This window comes from Ipomoea triloba, chromosome 10 (assembly GCF_003576645.1).
Source record: "Ipomoea triloba cultivar NCNSP0323 chromosome 10, ASM357664v1".
In the NCBI taxonomy this organism is placed as follows: domain Eukaryota; kingdom Viridiplantae; phylum Streptophyta; class Magnoliopsida; order Solanales; family Convolvulaceae; genus Ipomoea; species Ipomoea triloba.
Window position 1 is genome coordinate 22,139,448 of NC_044925.1, and position 9,817 is coordinate 22,149,264.

Consider the following 9,817-nt stretch of genomic DNA (forward strand, 5'->3'; position numbering starts at 1 on the left):
GCCAAAATTGGTTGATAGGCTGCTTATTTACCAAACAGAACCATAATCACGGTTCAATTTTAATTTCAAATTATCCATTCAAAATCAAAATCAAAATTTTTTAGGAAGATTTCAGTTTTGGAATTGGCTGTTCTGCATTGAACAGCCCGTTTGGATATTTTTTTAATTCTATTTTCTATTTTTATAGTTTAAATTCAACAATTAATTTTTTTATAATTTTTTTATTATAAAATTTTAACAAAAAAATAGTTATATCTTTCTAAAAAAATTAGTTATATCAAATATTTAAACTTAAAAATTAAAATAATTTTGATTTTTCACTTAATTTTACTAAATAATTTTTATTTTATTCTTTTCTGGTTTCAAATCGGAACTGGCGATTTCGAATCGAAACTGACGATTCTGATTTTTTATTTTAATAAATCGAAACTAGAATTTTTTAGATTCCGATTCTGAACTTTAATCAAAATCATTCCTTCGAATTTGATTTCGATTCGGCTACTACAATGTCCGATTCGGTTCCAATTGATCTGTAGTCATCCATACCTCTGTTTGGCAATAAGCTTTTGTAGAGCTCTCATGCAAAGCGACACCATTTAAGAACATTTTCAATATCATCAGCCGCATCACAACACCATGAGCAACCAATGTCGTCCGTAAAACTTCTTTTGGCTTTTTCTCCATTTACATTTTAATTTAAAAGTATTATATTTTTCTTTAAAAATATTACATTTTTCCTTATAAGTAACAAACACTTGCCAACATTACTTATGAAATTGTAATACTTTGTCATAAAAAATATTACATTTTTCCTTATAAGTAACATACATTTTATTTCTAATTAGAATTACACTTGTCAATATAAGTATTACATTTTCATATCAACCCGACCCGCATTGATCCGTCTCACGAATAAGGATCATGAGACAGTCTCAAACAAGTGTGACCATTTTTTTTCCACATATACTCTTATTACTTTACAAAAATGACACTCTATACCCTTCCACATTAAAATCTAAACTCCTCTCCATTCGATCTCTAAATAAATAAAGTATATTCATTATAATAATATATTTATTATGAGATATTAAATTATAAGTGGAATAATTTTATTATCATAGTTATTATTTTAAAATTATTATTGTTATTATTATTTAAAAGAGTTTATTAGTGTACATATATTATTATATTAATTATACACATATAATTTACCTATAATAATATAGATTTTATGAAATATATTTCAAAAATATTTTGCAAATGTAATTCATTGAAATCAAATATAGATAATAATTTTTTTAAAACTAAAAAATTATTGTTAGCAATATATTACTAAACCAAACCCTAATTGTTTTTAAAAATAGAAACAATGAACATTTGAAGTCCATATTATCTTATAATGTTCTCTGATCTATTTTTTTTTGAGTTCTACTGACTCGGTTACAATGTAGTATTGACCTACTGAAGCACAAAGAGTCAACAGATGCCTCCATTGAGGCTCGAACCCACTCCCTTCCACATGGGAGTGTACACCGGGTGCCGCTTGACCACAAGGTCTTTGGCTGTTCTCTGATCTATTTAATTTCAAACTAAATATATAGAATGATTTAGTATGTTTTTGTAATTATTTCTGTAGATATTCTTATAACATTATTAGATAATTAGAATATTAAAATTAAACAACTTACCTAACACATTTTTATATCTATTTTATTATGTACTCAGAAATATATTATATTACAACAATTATACTATTACGATTGTTGTAATATATTTTTGTGTGTGTTTTTTACCTTCATCAACTTGTTTAACAACTAATTTTACTGAATGCTTCTAATTCTAATAAGCTAGCGGGTATAGCTTATTGATTTTTATGTTTCAACTTCAACTACTAATTTTTTAGCTATGTTTGCCAAATAAAATCTACGCGTGTAGTATTATTTGACATTCTTTTTATATTTGTATTTAACTATATTTTGTAGAAATTTTATTAACTCATAATAGGATCAACCAATGAAAATAAAGATTGTTTTTCTTTTTGTCGTATAAATAATGCCATGGGAAGGAACAAACATCAAAGAATGATTTTAGTAGGAAAAAGTGTAACTTTAATTTTTTCTGTATAGAATTTCAGAAAGGAAACTCACTTTTAATCATACACTTTTAATCATCGATCATTATGACATTATCACATTTAGTTAAATTCTTTTCAATTTTTCCCATTACATTCTTAACTTAAAAATGTAATGATGTTGAGCATATATATAATATATAAACATAAATGTGCAATCCAACTATCAGCTTAGACTTTTACTTGAGATGGAGCCGCACACGTGAGGGGCGTGTTAGCTTAGGCTTACGTGAGGGGTGTGTTGAGCATATAATATATAAACATAAATGCGAAGTTCAACGGAAGAGACGTGTTGAACATATAATATATAAACATAAATGACATAAATGTGCAATCTAACGGTTCAATTATGATGAATTGGCTTATTATATGCGGACGATGAATAGGATAGATATATGAGGTGACATCGTGTGGCTAGTAACTTGATATTAACAAACTATTGTTGGCCAAACGGTGTTAATTGCATTGTTTTAATAAATTTAAGAGTTCAATTGGTAATTTTTTTTTTTAGTTTCGGAGTATAATTACATTTTGGTATATAATTAGAGAACTTATTTGACCATTTTCTTAAATAAAAAAATACAAATTTGATAATAATTTGTGTTGGAATTGACTAACTTACAAAAAATTAAAGAATATAATTAAAACATAGTGTGTCATTAAATACATGAATATAAAATATAAATGATGATGCATACTAGTGCATGATATCTTAAACTAAAAATATAAAAATCAAGTTGGTTAATGTGAACGGCTGTGCACTTTTGTCCCTTAAGAGAGGTTGGAAGTTTAAACCCTTTTTGTATAGAAAAATCAATCTGGCCAACAGTACACTTTGTCCTTTAATTGGGCCAGCCCGGTGCAAACGAGATTAGTCTGAATGCAGTTGTTATACCGTGGACCATGGTCATGGCTGATACTGCAGTTGTGTTAAAAGGGAACTGCAGTTGCAGGGAACAGAGACCGTTTCATCCGTCTGGAACTGCAGTTGTGTTGAACTGATACTGTAGTTGTGATGAAAGGGAGTTGTAGTTGCGCGCAATGGATACCGTTTCATCCGTCTGTTTTCATTAATCAAAACGATGTTGTTTTGATGCTGCGGTCCACAGTATAATTTGCAGTCTGAATATGTACGGACTTAAAGGTGTCTTCTGTTAGGGCATGTCGTTGTCCTGACAAAAAAATATCTTTTTATTTTCCTGCTGAAATTATTACCAAAAAGATAGTTACAACGGTACAACCCAATCAAAGAGTTGTGACGACGAGTATTTAACGCAGTAGTCCGTATCAGTTATACAAGTTGTGTCTATTTGGATAAAGATTTGAGTGATGTACTCATGTACAATAATGCATTTAATTAATTAGTACGACCGTTTGGATAAATAGTTGACCTTAATTTTTTTATGTGTTTTTTTATTTTATCCACTTGAGAAATTTTCCGCCAACTTCATATGTGAGATTATCATCCACAGTGTTAATATGCAACATGACTTTCAAAATATTTATTAAAAAATAAAAATAAAAACAAGTTGAAGTATAGAGGAAGTGAATGTTGCCTTGATTCCTAGGCAGGTGCAAAGTGGACGGCTTGGAATCTTAGAAAACAATGGATTCCTAAGACTTGGTATACTATATTTTTGCGTATGAGACTTTGGAATGACGAATAATTTGTTTGACATTTCATCAATTTTGATTATTTGATTTGATAATATGAGCGTTTGATAAGCACAGTTGCTAATAATTGATTTAATAAACAGTAATTATTTCACTAAAAAAATAGAATATTACTTGGCATAGAAGTTTAATTAAGATGTCGGGTTGATGTCTTATTTTGTCACCTGAAATTTTTTTGAAAAAGCCACTATGTCATCAATAGAACAATAAGGCGTTTAGTTGCAATTAAAGAATTAGAAAAAAAATAATTGTAATTCTATAGAGGAAAAATAATGTGGAATGTAATATAAGAATTTAAATTTCATTATTTAGTTGGTGGATAGAATTATTATGAATTTCTATTTTAGTATTTGCTTTACATGACAATTGAGGAAGACATGGGATCCCAGACCCATTTTATTGGTAAAGTCTTGGCTCAACTGTTCAAGCAAGGTGTTGAACTAAAGAAAGAAGGATGATTAGAGCAAAATATTGTAAGAGATGTTGCAATGGAGATCAAACCCACAACTTCAAATATAACAACACAAGTTTTAGACCACCAAGCTACTCAAGATCTTATATAATAAATGGCAGGAAGCCCCACTTATGCATGGGAATGCACTGAAATCAAAGTAATGGGAGATACGTGTGTGGCCAAGAATGAAAGGATGTCTGATGCCGTCCATTTGAAAACTGAAAGCTAATAAACGAGTTAATACCAAATTTAGTCATCAACTATAGTTATTTTTTTTTTAATTTAGTCTTAAATCGCTTTTTGTGCTTAATTTGGTCATCGACTTCAATGGTTTTATCCAATTGAGTCTTATGTTAAGATAGCTTGGCAATTTTACCTCTATTAGTACTCAATTTAGTCTTCAACATAGTAATTTTACCCAAATTAATCTTCGAGTATAGTAATTTTATCCAATTCAGTCCTTAACTATAGTGATTTTTGTCAATTTAGTCCTAAATCGCTTTTTGTGCTTAATTAGGTCATCGACTTCAATGATTTTACTCAATTGAGTCTTATGTTAAGATAGCTTGGTAATTTTACCTCTATTAATATCCAATTTAGTCTTCAACCATAATAATTTTACCTAAATTAGTTTTCGAGTATAGTAGTTTTATCCAATTCAATCCTCAACTATAGTGATTTTTGTCAATTTAGTCATTGATTATAACAGATGATGACTTAATTGGGTAAAACCATCAAAATTGAGAACCTAATTAAGCACAAAAAGTCGTTTAGAACTAAATTGAGAAAAATCAATATAGTCAAAGACTAAATTAGGTATTAACTCACTAATATTATGCTAAAAAAAAACTCACTAATAAATTATCCTGCCATAAAGAAAAGTACCCTGCAATGCTGCACTGAAGAGTGAGAATGAGAGTGAAATCAAAAAGAAAGTTCTGGGCTTCTAATATTTTTAAAAAGAATTGTAGGCTTTTGATTGTTTCTTTCTGAACTTGGGCCCAATTTATATACCCAACAGCCAGAGCCCCACAAATATGGATTCATCACTCAAAATGTTGGGTCTGAGATAGAATCGTTTTTGTTAGGGCAATTTACATCGTGGACCAAGGTTCACATTGTATTGACTGTGGACCCTGGTTCAATACACAGAATTTGATTTCATAATGTATAAAATTCATGTTCATAATACACATACTATCACATTATCTATATCCAAAATCTAAACATTATATAACAAAATAGCAATTAAAAGTCCAAACATACTAAGGGTGTGTTTGGTAACCCGTAAAATGACTTCCGGAAAATATTTTCCGAGTTTTTTGTGTTTGGCAACGTCCGAAAAATGTGGTCAACGGAAAATGTTTTCCGTTGACCAAGGAAAATCAGTTCATTTTTCTGGAAAATGACTTACGGAATCGCCAGAATAGCTGTTTCACATGTTTTCGACCAAAACCAAGCCATATCACCCATGACCATGGACCAAGGAGGTGGGAAAACCGCTGAAAACCTTTGCTACAGTTTTCTTTTTTAATATTTTGTTTTTTTTTTTATAAATTCTATTTTTATTAAATACCATTATTTTAATAACTATTATAATTTTTATATTTTAAATAAAACAATTACAATGTTTAATTATACAATTCTATCCATTTTCCAGAATATGAACCAAACACACAAAGACAGTTTTCCATAATACATCCAAAAACTAGAAATGAAATTGTTTTCCGAAAAATTACTCATTTTTCAGAAAACATTTTCCAGAAGTCATTTTCCTGCTTTTCAAACGGACCCTAAGTAATAATTGTGAGGTAAAGAACAATTGCAACAAACAACAAAAGCGCAAAGTAGAGAACAAGCTATAAAAAAAATCAAATAAAAAATTTAAGAGAGATATCAGTGAGAATATGAATGAAACAACGAAGCAGGCATCAAGGGATTTAGATTTGCTTCATTATTATTATTTTTACTATTGTTGTTGTTGTTGTTATTATTATTATTATTATTATTATTATTATTATTATTATTATTATTATTAAAACCTAACAAAGTTATGTTCGGTTTCTATTAAACCGTTCGGTTCGGTTACAAGAATCTCGAACCGTTCAGTTTTGTATTACTAGTTCGGATCGGATTGGATTGATTAGGTTCGGTTCAGTTCAGATAAACCGAACCGAAATGCCCACCCCTAGACGCATCTGTTGTGTACACAATTTATAATTTATATACTGTACGTTTACAATTTACATACTAAATGTTCATAATTTACCTATTGGATATTTACAATTTTATGTACTAAATGTTCACAATTTACATATTGAATGTCCACAGTTTAAATTGTGAACATTCAGTATGTAATGAATATTTAGTATATAAATTGTGTATTTTGATCGGGGTCCACCTTGTAATGTCAATCCGGATCCATGACATAACTATGGTACATTGTGCGAAGTTTATAGTTAATGATTGAATTAATTCATTTATATTGAAATATATCTAAAGCAAAGTAGAGTGGATTGAGACCCACAGGTAGAAAGGGCTTTTGCTAAAGCCTCTGTTGACTGTTGTGGGTGTCAATACTGTCCTTTTATCCTGGAAAAAGCCTTTGGAGGGCTGGATCAAGCTGAACACATATGAATGCTATAAACTTGAAACTTGAGAGGAGACTAGTTGTTGGGATATGTATATAATATCAAAAATTGTAGTGCAGTGAAAGTCAAGACTTGGGCAGTACTAAAATAAGAGCTACCTCATATGTTGGATTTTTTTTATTAGATTTTGCAGGTAATGTAGAAAAAGAAGATAGAAAAGGAGGGAAAAAATTTTGACAAGAAATTAAATATAAAAAAAGGTTAATTTACGAGCCCAGCTAGCACGTGGTTGTTGCCCACGCGCATTTTGTGCAAAGTCTTTCCCTCTTCTTCCTTAATAAATGGGGCTCACAAAAAACTAAAATCGTAGGAAGAAAAATTTAACAAAAACGTGTTTTTCATTTGTTATAAAACTACTCTATGGGTATTTTTTGCTAGCAAATTAAAAATCACAAATGTGATTCCCCTAAATCCAGATTGCCTGGGGTAGCAGAATTGGTGCTAGAGTATGATTCTATTGGGACTCTGGTCAATATGTTCTAAAGGGAAATATGCAGGCGCCTGTTAAATAAGCAATGGGACATGCAAGTTGCACATGTGTATTGAGCACAAAATAGAATAGTTGATGCACTTGCTTCAGACGCGCAATCAGACCTTGAGTGTAGGCTTCAGTGCCTTGAGATGTATAGGTGGTGAATAAGTCAATTTACCGAATATATATATATATATATATATATATAACACGAAAAATGAAATTTAATTTTAAAAAATTAATTTTAACCAAATCTTGATAAAAGAAATAAATAATGAAAATAAGGGTTTTATAATTTAGAATAGGGAAAATGACACTTTTTCCCCTATGTTATGTGCTTATAGCACTTTTCCTCCTTGTGTTATTAAAGTGTCAGTTTTTCCCCCTGAAATGTTAAATTGACATTGTTACCCTTAAAAATAATTATTTTATTTATTTTTCTTTTCCAACAAATTATTACTTATATGTATGGATGATCACGATTCGGTTCGAACCTAACCAAACATTGTAGCAATCATACCCATATTAGTAATAATTGGTTGGAGAATAAAAATAAATGAAATGGTTATTTTTAAGGGCAAAAATGTCAATTTAATATTACAAGGGAGAAAACTACCACTTTTAAAATAACTGAGGGGGAAAAACTACCACTTTAATAATACAGGGGAAAAAAGTGTTATAAGCACATAACATAGGGGGAAAAAGTGTCATTTTCCCTTTAGAATATAAACCCAACGAGAAGAAAGAACAAGGAAAGGTCCAAATCGTGTATAACACACACTTTCCTTAAAATCGATTCGTTACCTCTTGAGGGTGCTAGGAGCGTTAGTCTCTAAAGATAAGATGGATCATGACTTTAAGTCTGAGCAAGTCTAGCGAACTAGAAGACACTGGTACCCACTTGGGATTTGATTTGCACCCCTACACAAGAGAGAGCCTCTATGCTATACAATTCAACTTCTTTCTAAACGGCTCTTGTATATATAATGGTGTAAATCCACTTTCCAAACCAATGTGGGGCAAGTGTTTTTCTAAAGCTTATCCACCTTCATTTTTCAACTCAAATGAATCTACTTTGAGAATCAATTTCTCATTCAGTCATTATCCATTTTGAGCGTACAATGCATCAATTTCTTCGTCGCACTACGAAGAGTGCGAATCAACTTTAATCTGACTCAAATCATAAGTGGAGCCTACATATATGTGCACCACAAATATCCACTTAAATGTCATTTTTATGATAAAAATTCCAACAAGACGTGGCTAGGCTCTCTCCTCCTAGGAAGGTGCGTTGTGTGCAATGGTGTTAGTAGGTTAAGTTAGAAGCGTTTCCCCCTCCCTTTAGAAAAAAAAGTATATCTAAGATTTTAGGTTGCGTCTACTCTAACTATCTAGTTTTTATTATTCATTCTTTTTTTTTAACTGTAAAAATGTATAAGTAAATGTATTATTTATTTGTATTTCTCTAAAAAATACAAAAATTCACTAATTATTAAATACACATTCTTGCTTTAAATATGAGAATTATAATTTACTTATGTGATGGTTTGCCTACTTTTCATGAGTGGGCGTTAATGGCATGCATTATGATTTGTGATCCCATACCATTGACTTTCTCAATAATAATGTTTGTGGTCTTTTATCCTTACCTTTTTGTGCCGCTTGCCACCTTGGTACAAGGAATTAAAGCCATCTTTTGGTCCAACGATTCAGAGATGGATGGTGGTTGGAATTTAATTAAGGCTCGGATATATACAATTTTATTATAAGATTTTTTTTTTCGGTATCAACTCATTTGCATCCTTTTAATGTAATTATTGAGTAATGTTAAAAGAAAACAAAAAAAGAATCATATAATGCTTATTCAATTTTATTAAATTTAATATAATTTATTTCTTATATTAACAATAATGTATGTAACACGATAAAAAGATGTAGTAGATCAATGAAGAAAATGAAAATATGTATTTTCAACATTTCTATTAAAAAAAAAAAAAAGCAACACCGTATACAAACCAAATATAATGAGGTGAAAATAACTTAATAAGATTGTCTTAATATGATAGAGCATTAGAGCCTCCATCTCATATGAATAGCTAGGTAGCTAGAGTTAATGGAGTTGATCGCTAGAGTTTTCATATTTTCTAAATATCTTTACTTTTGTTGAATTGAGAATCGCTTTTCTAATCCTATATAAATGAGGAAAACAAAAAGTAAAATAATGTCATATTATACTCCATAATGGCTGATGGCATGTGAGTAGTTGAAAACCAAGTTCACTAGATAATTGGTAGATTGAACGAATTTGGTTTATCAAGTTAATTACGTTATCTTTAGGTTGAATAGCTTAATTTTCAATAGTATTCAAAAAAAAAAAAAAAAAAAAAGCTTAATTGTATTTTTATATGTAATTTAGTGATTAATTTGACCCTTAG